Below are 13,725 nucleotides of genomic sequence, written 5' to 3'. Positions count from 1 at the left end.
GGGAACGGGTTGCAGGAGAAACCCTTACTCTGGTTTCTCAGTCTGTTTCCTAGTGCCGGTTGGAAGTGCCTGCCGTTTTCACAGTAAAACAGAGTTGGAGCTTGTACCTAACCATATATATGTATGGAGTGGAGTTGGCCACAGAAAAGAAACTTTGTGTGCCCTTTAAGCTAGGTGAAGGACGGCTTTCACACACACTTATCTCTCAGAACTGAGCATGTGGAGAGACGTTCGTTCATCTAGCACAAAGGGAACGGGTTGCAGGAGAAACCCTTACTCTGGTTTCTCAGTCTGTTTCCTAGTGCCGGTTTGAAGTGCCTGCCGTTTTCACTGTAAAACCGAGTTGGAGCTTGTACCTCCCCATATATATGTATGGAGTGGAGTTGGCCACTGAAAAGAAACTTTGTGTTCCCTTCAAGCTAGGTGAAGGACGGCTTTCACACACACTTATCTCTCAGAACTGAGCATGTGGAGAGACGTTCGTTCATCCAGCACAAAGGGAACGGGTTGCAGGAGAAACCCTTACTCTGGTTTCTCAGTCTGTTTCCTAGTGCCGGTTTGAAGTGCCTGCCGTTTTCACTGTAAAACCGAGTTGGAGCTTGTACCTCCCCATATATATGTATGGAGTGGAGTTGGCCACTGAAAAGAAACTTTGTGTTCCCTTCAAGCTAGGTGAAGGACGGCTTTCACACACACTTATCTCTCAGAACTGAGCATGTGGAGAGACGTTCGTTCATCCAGCACAAAGGGAACGGGTTGCAGGAGAAACCCTTACTCTGGTTTCTCAGTCTGTTTCCTAGTGCCGGTTTGAAGTGCCTGCCGTTTTCACTGTAAAACCGAGTTGGAGCTTGTACCTCCCCATATATATGTATGGAGTGGAGTTGGCCACTGAAAAGAAACTTTGTGTTCCCTTCAAGCTAGGTGAAGGACGGCTTTCACACACACTTATCTCTCAGAACTGAGCATGTGGAGAGACGTTCGTTCATCCAGCACAAAGGGAACGGGTTGCAGAAGAAACCCTTACTCTGGATTCTCAGTCGGTTTCCTAGTGCCGGTTTGAAGTGCCTGCCGTTTTCACTGTAAAACCGAGTTGGAGCTTGTACCTCCCCATATATATGTATGGAGTGGAGTTGGCAACTGAAAAGAAACTTTGTGTTCCCTTCAAGCTAGGTGAAGGACGGCTTTCACACACACTTATCTCTCAGAACTGAGCATGTGGAGAGACGTTCGTTCATCCAGCACAAAGGGAACGGGTTGCAGGAGAAACCCTTCCTCTGGTTTCTCAGTCTGTTTCCTAGTGCCGGTTTGAAGTGCCTGCCGTTTTCACTGTAAAACCGAGTTGGAGCTTGTACCTCCCCATATATATGTATGGAGTGGAGTTGGCAACTGAAAAGAAACTTTGTGTTCCCTTCAAGCTAGGTGAAGGACGGCTTTCACACACACTTATCTCTCAGAACTGAGCATGTGGAGAGACGTTCGTTCATCCAGCACAAAGGGAACGGGTTGCAGGAGAAACCCTTACTCTGGATTCTCAGTCGGTTTCCTAGTGCCGGTTTGAAGTGCCTGCCGTTTTCACTGTAAAACCGAGTTGGAGCTTGTACCTCCCCATATATATGTATGGAGTGGAGTTGGCAACTGAAAAGAAACTTTGTGTTCCCTTCAAGCTAGGTGAAGGACGGCTTTCACACACACTTATCTCTCAGAACTGAGCATGTGGAGAGACGTTCGTTCATCCAGCACAAAGGGAACGGGTTGCAGGAGAAACCCTTTCTCTGGTTTCTCAGTCTGTTTCCTAGTGCCGGTTTGAAGTGCCTGCCGTTTTCACTGTAAAACCGAGTTGGAGCTTGTACCTCCCCATATATATGTATGGAGTGGAGTTGGCCACTGAAAAGAAACTTTGTGTTCCCTTCAAGCTAGGTGAAGGACGGCTTTCACACACACTTATCTCTCAGAACTGAGCATGTGGAGAGACGTTCGTTCATCCAGCACAAAGGGAACGGGTTGCAGGAGAAACCCTTACTCTGGTTTCTCAGTCTGTTTCCTAGTGCCGGTTTGAAGTGCCTGCCGTTTTCACTGTAAAACCGAGTTGGAGCTTGTACCTCCCCATATATATGTATGGAGTGGAGTTGGCCACTGAAAAGAAACTTTGTGTTCCCTTCAAGCTAGGTGAAGGACGGCTTTCACACACACTTATCTCTCAGAACTGAGCATGTGGAGAGACGTTCGTTCATCCAGCACAAAGGGAACGGGTTGCAGGAGAAACCCTTACTCTGGATTCTCAGTCGGTTTCCTAGTGCCGGTTTGAAGTGCCTGCCGTTTTCACTGTAAAACCGAGTTGGAGCTTGTACCTCCCCATATATATGTATGGAGTGGAGTTGGCAACTGAAAAGAAACTTTGTGTTCCCTTCAAGCTAGGTGAAGGACGGCTTTCACACACACTTATCTCTCAGGACTGAGCATGTGGAGAGACGTTCGTTCATCCAGCACAAAGGGAACGGGTTGCAGGAGAAACCCTTTCTCTGGTTTCTCAGTCTGTTTCCTAGTGCCGGTTTGAAGTGCCTGCCGTTTTCACTGTAAAACCGAGTTGGAGCTTGTACCTCCCCATATATATGTATGGAGTGGAGTTGGCAACTGAAAAGAAACTTTGTGTTCCCTTCAAGCTAGTTGAAGGACGGCTTTCACACACACTTATCTCTCAGAACTGAGCATGTGGAGAGACGTTCGTTCATCCAGCACAAAGGGAACGGGTTGCAGGAGAAACCCTTACTCTGGTTTCTCAGTCTGTTTCCTAGTGCCGGTTGGAAGTGCCTGCCGTTTTCACTGTAAAACCGAGTTGGAGCTTGTACCTCACCATATATATGTATGGAGTGGAGTTGGCCACAGAAAAGAAACTTTGTGTGCCCTTTAAGCTAGGTGAAGGACGGCTTTCACACACACTTATCTCTCAGAACTGAGCATGTGGAGAGACGTTCGTTCATCTAGCACAAAGGGAACGGGTTGCAGGAGAAACCCTTACTCTGGTTTCTCAGTCTGTTTCCTAGTGCCGGTTTGAAGTGCCTGCCGTTTTCACTGTAAAACCGAGTTGGAGCTTGTACCTCCCCATATATATGTATGGAGTGGAGTTGGCAACTGAAAAGAAACTTTGTGTTCCCTTCAAGCTAGGTGAAGGACGGCTTTCACACACACTTATCTCTCAGAACTGAGCATGTGGAGAGACGTTCGTTCATCCAGCACAAAGGGAACGGGTTGCAGGAGAAACCCTTACTGTGGTTTCTCAGTCTGTTTTTCTAGTGCCGGTTTGAAGTGCCTGCCGTTTTCACTGTAAAACCGAGTTGGAGCTTGTACCTCCCCATATATATGTATGGAGTGGAGTTGGCCACTGAAAAGAAACTTTGTGTTCCCTTCAAGCTAGGTGAAGGACGGCTTTCACACACACTTATCTCTCAGAACTGAGCATGTGGAGAGACGTTCGTTCATCCAGCACAAAGGGAACGGGTTGCAGGAGAAACCCTTACTCTGGTTTCTCAGTCTGTTTCCTAGTGCCGGTTTGAAGTGCCTGCCGTTTTCACTGTAAAACCGAGTTGGAGCTTGTACCTCCCCATATATATGTATGGAGTGGAGTTGGCCACTGAAAAGAAACTTTGTGTTCCCTTCAAGCTAGGTGAAGGACGGCTTTCACACACACTTATCTCTCAGAACTGAGCATGTGGAGAGACGTTCGTTCATCCAGCACAAAGGGAACGGGTTGCAGGAGAAACCCTTACTCTGGATTCTCAGTCGGTTTCCTAGTGCCGGTTTGAAGTGCCTGCCGTTTTCACTGTAAAACCGAGTTGGAGCTTGTACCTCCCCATATATATGTATGGAGTGGAGTTGGCAACTGAAAAGAAACTTTGTGTTCCCTTCAAGCTAGGTGAAGGACGGCTTTCACACACACTTATCTCTCAGAACTGAGCATGTGGAGAGACGTTCGTTCATCCAGCACAAAGGGAACGGGTTGCAGGAGAAACCCTTTCTCTGGTTTCTCAGTCTGTTTCCTAGTGCCGGTTTGAAGTGCCTGCCGTTTTCACTGTAAAACCGAGTTGGAGCTTGTACCTCCCCATATGTATGTATGGAGTGGAGTTGGCAACTGAAAAGAAACTTTGTGTTCCCTTCAAGCTAGTTGAAGGACGGCTTTCACACACACTTATCTCTCAGAACTGAGCATGTGGAGAGACGTTCGTTCATCCAGCACAAAGGGAACGGGTTGCAGGAGAAACCCTTTCTCTGGTTTCTCAGTCTGTTTCCTAGTGCCGGTTTGAAGTGCCTGCCGTTTTCACTGTAAAACCGAGTTGGAGCTTGTACCTCCCCATATATATGTATGGAGTGGAGTTGGCCACTGAAAAGAAACTTTGTGTTCCCTTCAAGCTAGGTGAAGGACGGCTTTCACACACACTTATCTCTCAGAACTGAGCATGTGGAGAGACGTTCGTTCATCCAGCACAAAGGGAACGGGTTGCAGGAGAAACCCTTACTCTGGATTCTCACTCGGTTTCCTAGTGCCGGTTTGAAGTGCCTGCCGTTTTCACTGTAAAACCGAGTTGGAGCTTGTACCTCCCCATATATATGTATGGAGTGGAGTTGGCAACTGAAAAGAAACTTTGTGTTCCCTTCAAGCTAGGTGAAGGACGGCTTTCACACACACTTATCTCTCAGAACTGAGCATGTGGAGAGACGTTCGTTCATCCAGCACAAAGGGAACGGGTTGCAGGAGAAACCCTTACTCTGGTTTCTCTGTCTGTTTCCTAGTGCCGGTTTGAAGTGCCTGCCGTTTTCACTGTAAAACCGAGTTGGAGCTTGTACCTCCCCATATATATGTATGGAGTGGAGTTGGCAACTGAAAAGAAACTTTGTGTTCCCTTCAAGCTAGGTGAAGGACGGCTTTCACACACACTTATCTCTCAGAACTGAGCATGTGGAGAGACGTTCGTTCATCCAGCACAAAGGGAACGGGTTGCAGGAGAAACCCTTACTCTGGTTTCTCAGTCTGTTTCCTAGTGCCGGTTTGAAGTGCCTGCCGTTTTCACTGTAAAACCGAGTTGGAGCTTGTACCTCCCCATATATATGTATGGAGTGGAGTTGGCCACTGAAAAGAAACTTTGTGTTCCCTTCAAGCTAGGTGAAGGACGGCTTTCACACACACTTATCTCTCAGAACTGAGCATGTGGAGAGACGTTCGTTCATCCAGCACAAAGGGAACGGGTTGCAGGAGAAACCCTTACTCTGGTTTCTCAGTCTGTTTCCTAGTGCCGGTTTGAAGTGCCTGCCGTTTTCACTGTAAAACCGAGTTGGAGCTTGTACCTCCCCATATATAAGTATGGAGTGGAGTTGGCCACTGAAATGAAACTTTGTGTTCCCTTCAAGCTAGGTGAAGGACGGCTTTCACACACACTTATCTCTCAGATCTGAGCATGTGGAAAGACGTTCGTTCATCCAGCACAAAGGGAACGGGTTGCAGGAGAAACCCTTACTCTGGTTTCTCAGTCTGTTTCCTAGTGCCGGTTTGAAGTGCCTGCCGTTTTCGCTGTAAAACCGAGTTGGAGCTTGTACCTCCCCATATATAAGTATGGAGTGGAGTTGGCAACTGAAAAGAAACTTTGTGTTCCCTTCAAGCTAGGTGAAGGACGGCTTTCACACACACTTATCTCTCAGAACTGAGCATGTGGAGAGACGTTCGTTCATCCAGCACAAAGGGAACGGGTTGCAGGAGAAACCCTTACTCTGGTTTCTCAGTCTGTTTCCTAGTGCCGGTTTGAAGTGCCTGCCGTTTTCACTGTAAAACCGAGTTGGAGCTTGTACCTCCCCATATATATGTATGGAGTGGAGTTGGCAACTGAAAAGAAACTTTGTGTTCCCTTCAAGCTAGGTGTAGGACGGCTTTCACACACACTTATCTCTCAGAACTGAGCATGTGGAGAGACCTTCGTTCATCCAGCACAAAGGGAACGGGTTGCAGGAGAAACCCTTACTCTGGTTTCTCAGTCTGTTTCCTAGTGCCGGTTTGAAGTGCCTGCCGTTTTCACTGTAAAACCGAGTTGGAGCTTGTACCTCCCCATATATATGTATGGAGTGGAGTTGGCAACTGAAAAGAAACTTTGTGTTCCCTTCAAGCTAGGTGAAGGACGGCTTTCACACACACTTATCTCTCAGAACTGAGCATGTGGAGAGACGTTCGTTCATCCAGCACAAAGGGAACGGGTTGCAGGAGAAACCCTTACTGTGGTTTCTCAGTCTGTTTTTCTAGTGCCGGTTTGAAGTGCCTGCCGTTTTCACTGTAAAACCGAGTTGGAGCTTGTACCTCCCCATATATATGTATGGAGTGGAGTTGGCAACTGAAAAGAAACTTTGTGTTCCCTTCAAGCTAAGTGAAGGACGGCTTTCACACACACTTATCTCTCAGAACTGAGCATGTGGAGAGACGTTCGTTCATCCAGCACAAAGAGAACGGGTTGCAGGAGAAACCCTTACTCTGGTTTCTCAGTCTGTTTCCTAGTGCCGGTTTGAAGTGCCTGACGTTTTCATTGTAAAACCGAGTTGGAGCTTGTACCTCCCCATATATAAGTATGGAGTGGAGTTGGCAACTGAAAAGAAACTTTGTGTTCCCTTCAAGCTAGGTGAAGGACGGCTTTCACACACACTTATCTCTCAGACCTGAGCATGTGGAGAGACGTTCGTTCATCCAGCACAAATGGAACTGGTTGCAGGGGAAACCCTTACTGTGGTTTCTCAGTCTGTTTTTCTAGTGCCGGTTTGAAGTGCCTGCCGTTTTCACTGTAAAACCGAGTTGGAGCTTGTACCTCCCCATATATATGTATGGAGTGGAGTTGGCAACTGAAAAGAAACTTTGTGTTCCCTTCAAGCTAGGTGAAGGACGGCTTTCACACACACTTATCTCTCAGAACTGAGCATGTGGAGAGCCGTTCTTTCATCCAGCACAAAGGGAACGGGTTGCAGGAGAAACCCTTACTCTGGTTTCTCAGTCTGTTTCCTAGTGCCGGTTTGAAGTGCCTGCCGTTTTCACTGTAAAACCGAGTTGGAGCTTGTACCTCCCCATATATATGTATGGAGTGGAGTTGGCAACTGAAAAGAAACTTTGTGTTCCCTTCAAGCTAGGTGAAGGACGGCTTTCACACACACTTATCTCTCAGAACTGAGCATGTGGAGAGACGTTCGTTCATCCAGCACAAAGGGAACGGGTTGCAGGAGAAACCCTTACTCTGGTTTCTCAGTCTGTTTCCTAGTGCCGGTTTAAGTGCCTGCCGTTTTCACTGTAAAACCGAGTTGGAGCTTGTACCTCCCCATATATATGTATGGAGTGGAGTTGGCCACTGAAAAGAAACTTTGTGTTCCCTTCAAGCTAGGTGAAGGACGGCTTTCACACACACTTATCTCTCAGAACTGAGCATGTGGAGAGACGTTCGTTCATCCAGCACAAAGGGAACGGGTTGCAGGAGAAACCCTTACTCTGGTTTCTCAGTCTGTTTCCTAGTGCCGGTTTGAAGTGCCTGCCGTTTTCACTGTAAAACCGAGTTGGAGCTTGTACCTCCCCATATATAAGTATGGAGTGGAGTTGGCCACTGAAAAGAAACTTTGTGTTCCCTTCAAGCTAGGTGAAGGACGGCTTTCACACACACTTATCTCTCAGATCTGAGCATGTGGAAAGACGTTCGTTCATCCAGCACAAAGGGAACGGGTTGCAGGAGAAACCCTTACTCTGGTTTCTCAGTCTGTTTCCTAGTGCCGGTTTGAAGTGCCTGCCGTTTTCGCTGTAAAACCGAGTTGGAGCTTGTACCTCCCCATATATAAGTATGGAGTGGAGTTGGCAACTGAAAAGAAACTTTGTGTTCCCTTCAAGCTTGTTGAAGGACGGCTTTCACACACACTTATCTCTCAGAACTGAGCATGTGGAGAGACGTTCGTTCATCCAGCACAAAGGGAACGGGTTGCAGGAGAAACCCTTACTCTGGTTTCTCAGTCTGTTTCCTAGTGCCGGTTTGAAGTGCCTGCCGTTTTCACTGTAAAACCGAGTTGGAGCTTGTACCTCCCCATATATATGTATGGAGTGGAGTTGGCAACTGAAAAGAAACTTTGTGTTCCCTTCAAGCTAGGTGTAGGACGGCTTTCACACACACTTATCTCTCAGAACTGAGCATGTGGAGAGACCTTCGTTCATCCAGCACAAAGGGAACGGGTTGCAGGAGAAACCCTTACTCTGGTTTCTCAGTCTGTTTCCTAGTGCCGGTTTGAAGTGCCTGCCGTTTTCACTGTAAAACCGAGTTGGAGCTTGTACCTCCCCATATATATGTATGGAGTGGAGTTGGCAACTGAAAAGAAACTTTGTGTTCCCTTCAAGCTAGGTGAAGGACGGCTTTCACACACACTTATCTCTCAGAACTGAGCATGTGGAGAGACGTTCGTTCATCCAGCACAAAGGGAACGGGTTGCAGGAGAAACCCTTACTGTGGTTTCTCAGTCTGTTTTTCTAGTGCCGGTTTGAAGTGCCTGCCGTTTTCACTGTAAAACCGAGTTGGAGCTTGTACCTCCCCATATATATGTATGGAGTGGAGTTGGCAACTGAAAAGAAACTTTGTGTTCCCTTCAAGCTAAGTGAAGGACGGCTTTCACACACACTTATCTCTCAGAACTGAGCATGTGGAGAGACGTTCGTTCATCCAGCACAAAGAGAACGGGTTGCAGGAGAAACCCTTACTCTGGTTTCTCAGTCTGTTTCCTAGTGCCGGTTTGAAGTGCCTGACGTTTTCATTGTAAAACCGAGTTGGAGCTTGTACCTCCCCATATATAAGTATGGAGTGGAGTTGGCAACTGAAAAGAAACTTTGTGTTCCCTTCAAGCTAGGTGAAGGACGGCTTTCACACACACTTATCTCTCAGACCTGAGCATGTGGAGAGACGTTCGTTCATCCAGCACAAAGGGAACGGGTTGCAGGAGAAACCCTTACTCTGGTTTCTCAGTCTGTTTCCTAGTGCCGATTTGAAGTGCCTGCCGTTTTCACTGTAAAACCGAGTTGGAGCTTGTACCTCCCCATATATATGTATGGAGTGGAGTTGGCAACTGAAAAGAAACTTTGTGTTCCCTTCAAGCTAGGTGAAGGACGGCTTTCACAGACACTTATCTCTCAGAACTGAGCATGTGGAGAGACGTTCGTTCATCCAGCACAAATGGAACTGGTTGCAGGGGAAACCCTTACTGTGGTTTCTCAGTCTGTTTTTCTAGTGCCGGTTTGAAGTGCCTGCCGTTTTCACTGTAAAACCGAGTTGGAGCTTGTACCTCCCCATATATATGTATGGAGTGGAGTTGGCAACTGAAAAGAAACTTTGTGTTCCCTTCAAGCTAGGTGAAGGACGGCTTTCACACACACTTATCTCTCAGAACTGAGCATGTGGAGAGCCGTTCTTTCATCCAGCACAAAGGGAACGGGTTGCAGGAGAAACCCTTACTCTGGTTTCTCAGTCTGTTTCCTAGTGCCGGTTTGAAGTGCCTGCCGTTTTCACTGTAAAACCGAGTTGGAGCTTGTACCTCCCCATATATATGTATGGAGTGGAGTTGGCAACTGAAAAGAAACTTTGTGTTCCCTTCAAGCTAGGTGAAGGACGGCTTTCACACACACTTATCTCTCAGAACTGAGCATGTGGAGAGACGTTCGTTCATCCAGCACAAAGGGAACGGGTTGCAGGAGAAACCCTTACTCTGGTTTCTCAGTCTGTTTCCTAGTGCCGGTTTGAAGTGCCTGCCGTTTTCACTGTAAAACCGAGTTGGAGCTTGTACCTCCCCATATATATGTATGGAGTGGAGTTGGCAACTGAAAAGAAACTTTGTGTTCCCTTCAAGCTAGGTGAAGGACGGCTTTCACACACACTTATCTCTCAGAACTGAGCATGTGGAGAGACGTTCGTTCATCCAGCACAAAGGGAACGGGTTGCAGGAGAAACCCTTACTCTGGTTTCTCAGTCTGTTTCCTAGTGCCGGTTTGAAGTGCCTGCCGTTTTCACTTTAAAACCGAGTTGGAGCTTGTACCTCCCCATATATAAGTATGGAGTGGAGTTGGCAACTGAAAAGAAACTTTGTGTTCCCTTCAAGCTAGGTGAAGGACAGCTTTCACACACACTTATCTCTCAGAACTGAGCATGTGGAGAGACGTTCGTTCATCCAGCACAAAGGGAACGGGTTGCAGGAGAAACCCTTACTGTGGTTTCTCAGTCTGTTTCCTAGTGCCGGTTTGAAGTGCCTGCCGTTTTCACTGTAAAACCGAGTTGGAGCTTGTACCTCCCCATATATATGTATGGAGTGGAGTTGGCAACTGAAAAGAAACTTTGTGTTCCCTTCAAGCTAGGTGAAGGACGGCTTTCACACACACTTATCTCTCAGAACTGAGCATGTGGAGAGACGTTCGTTCATCCAGCACAAAGGGAACGGGTTGCAGGAGAAACCCTTACTCTGGTTTCTCAGTCTGTTTCCTAGTGCCGGTTTGAAGTGCCTGCCGTTTTCACTGTAAAACCGAGTTGGAGCTTGTACCTCCCCATATATATGTATGGAGTGGAGTTGGCAACTGAAAAGAAACTTTGTGTTCCCTTCAAGCTAGGTGAAGGACGGCTTTCACACACACTTATCTCTCAGAACTGAGCATGTGGAGAGACGTTCGTTCATCCAGCACAAAGGGAACGGGTTGCAGGAGAAACCCTTACTCTGGTTTCTCAGTCTGTTTCCTAGTGCCGGTTTGAAGTGCCTGCCGTTTTCACTGTAAAACCGAGTTGGAGCTTGTACCTCCCCATATATATGTATGGAGTGGAGTTGGCAACTGAAAAGAAACTTTGTGTTCCCTTCAAGCTAGGTGAAGGACGGCTTTCACACACACTTATCTCTCAGAACTGAGCATGTGGAGAGACGTTCGTTCATCCAGCACAAAGGGAACGGGTTGCAGGAGAAACCCTTTCTCTGGTTTCTCAGTCTGTTTCCTAGTGCCGGTTTGAAGTGCCTGCCGTTTTCACTGTAAAACCGAGTTGGAGCTTGTACCTCCCCATATATATGTATGGAGTGGAGTTGGCCACTGAAAAGAAACTTTGTGTTCCCTTCAAGCTAGGTGAAGGACGGCTTTCACACACACTTATCTCTCAGAACTGAGCATGTGGAGAGACGTTCGTTCATCCAGCACAAAGGGAACGGGTTGCAGGAGAAACCCTTACTCTGGTTTCTCAGTCTGTTTCCTAGTGCCGGTTTGAAGTGCCTGCCGTTTTCACTGTAAAACCGAGTTGGAGCTTGTACCTCCCCATATATATGTATGGAGTGGAGTTGGCCACTGAAAAGAAACTTTGTGTTCCCTTCAAGCTAGGTGAAGGACGGCTTTCACACACACTTATCTCTCAGAACTGAGCATGTGGAGAGACGTTCGTTCATCCAGCACAAAGGGAACGGGTTGCAGGAGAAACCCTTACTCTGGTTTCTCAGTCTGTTTCCTAGTGCCGGTTTGAAGTGCCTGCCGTTTTCACTGTAAAACCGAGTTGGAGCTTGTACCTCCCCATATATATGTATGGAGTGGAGTTGGCCACTGAAAAGAAACTTTGTGTTCCCTTCAAGCTAGGTGAAGGACGGCTTTCACACACACTTATCTCTCAGAACTGAGCATGTGGAGAGACGTTCGTTCATCCAGCACAAAGGGAACGGGTTGCAGGAGAAACCCTTACTCTGGATTCTCAGTCGGTTTCCTAGTGCCGGTTTGAAGTGCCTGCCGTTTTCACTGTAAAACCGAGTTGGAGCTTGTACCTCCCCATATATATGTATGGAGTGGAGTTGGCAACTGAAAAGAAACTTTGTGTTCCCTTCAAGCTAGGTGAAGGACGGCTTTCACACACACTTATCTCTCAGAACTGAGCATGTGGAGAGACGTTCGTTCATCCAGCACAAAGGGAACGGGTTGCAGGAGAAACCCTTACTCTGGTTTCTCAGTCTGTTTCCTAGTGCCGGTTTGAAGTGCCTGCCGTTTTCACTGTAAAACCGAGTTGGAGCTTGTACCTCCCCATATATATGTATGGAGTGGAGTTGGCCACTGAAAAGAAACTTTGTGTTCCCTTCAAGCTAGGTGAAGGACGGCTTTCACACACACTTATCTCTCAGAACTGAGCATGTGGAGAGACGTTCGTTCATCCAGCACAAAGGGAACGGGTTGCAGGAGAAACCCTTACTCTGGATTCTCAGTCGGTTTCCTAGTGCCGGTTTGAAGTGCCTGCCGTTTTCACTGTAAAACCGAGTTGGAGCTTGTACCTCCCCATATATATGTATGGAGTGGAGTTGGCAACTGAAAAGAAACTTTGTGTTCCCTTCAAGCTAGGTGAAGGACGGCTTTCACACACACTTATCTCTCAGAACTGAGCATGTGGAGAGACGTTCGTTCATCCAGCACAAAGGGAACGGGTTGCAGGAGAAACCCTTTCTCTGGTTTCTCAGTCTGTTTCCTAGTGCCGGTTTGAAGTGCCTGCCGTTTTCACTGTAAAACCGAGTTGGAGCTTGTACCTCCCCATATATATGTATGGAGTGGAGTTGGCAACTGAAAAGAAACTTTGTGTTCCCTTCAAGCTAGGTGAAGGACGGCTTTCACACACACTTATCTCTCAGAACTGAGCATGTGGAGAGACGTTCGTTCATCCAGCACAAAGGGAACGGGTTGCAGGAGAAACCCTTACTCTGGTTTCTCAGTCTGTTTCCTAGTGCCGGTTTGAAGTGCCTGCCGTTTTCACTGTAAAACCGAGTTGGAGCTTGTACCTCCCCATATATATGTATGGAGTGGAGTTGGCAACTGAAAAGAAACTTTGTGTTCCCTTCAAGCTAGGTGTAGGACGGCTTTCACACACACTTATCTCTCAGAACTGAGCATGTGGAGAGACCTTCGTTCATCCAGCACAAAGGGAACGGGTTGCAGGAGAAACCCTTACTCTGGTTTCTCAGTCTGTTTCCTAGTGCCGGTTTGAAGTGCCTGCCGTTTTCACTGTAAAACCGAGTTGGAGCTTGTACCTCCCCATATATATGTATGGAGTGGAGTTGGCAACTGAAAAGAAACTTTGTGTTCCCTTCAAGCTAGGTGAAGGACGGCTTTCACACACACTTATCTCTCAGAACTGAGCATGTGGAGAGACGTTCGTTCATCCAGCACAAAGGGAACGGGTTGCAGGAGAAACCCTTACTGTGGTTTCTCAGTCTGTTTTTCTAGTGCCGGTTTGAAGTGCCTGCCGTTTTCACTGTAAAACCGAGTTGGAGCTTGTACCTCCCCATATATATGTATGGAGTGGAGTTGGCAACTGAAAAGAAACTTTGTGTTCCCTTCAAGCTAAGTGAAGGACGGCTTTCACACACACTTATCTCTCAGAACTGAGCATGTGGAGAGACGTTCGTTCATCCAGCACAAAGAGAACGGGTTGCAGGAGAAACCCTTACTCTGGTTTCTCAGTCTGTTTCCTAGTGCCGGTTTGAAGTGCCTGACGTTTTCATTGTAAAACCGAGTTGGAGCTTGTACCTCCCCATATATAAGTATGGAGTGGAGTTGGCAACTGAAAAGAAACTTTGTGTTCCCTTCAAGCTAGGTGAAGGACGGCTTTCACACACACTTATCTCTCAGACCTGAGCATGTGGAGAGACGTTCGTTCATCCAGCACAAAGGGAACGGGTTGCAGGAGAAACCCT

The sequence above is a fragment of the Vicugna pacos genome, unplaced genomic scaffold, assembly GCF_048564905.1.
Source record: "Vicugna pacos unplaced genomic scaffold, VicPac4 scaffold_19, whole genome shotgun sequence".
Lineage (NCBI taxonomy): Eukaryota > Metazoa > Chordata > Mammalia > Artiodactyla > Camelidae > Vicugna > Vicugna pacos.
Note: the sequence above shows the minus strand (reverse complement) of the source record.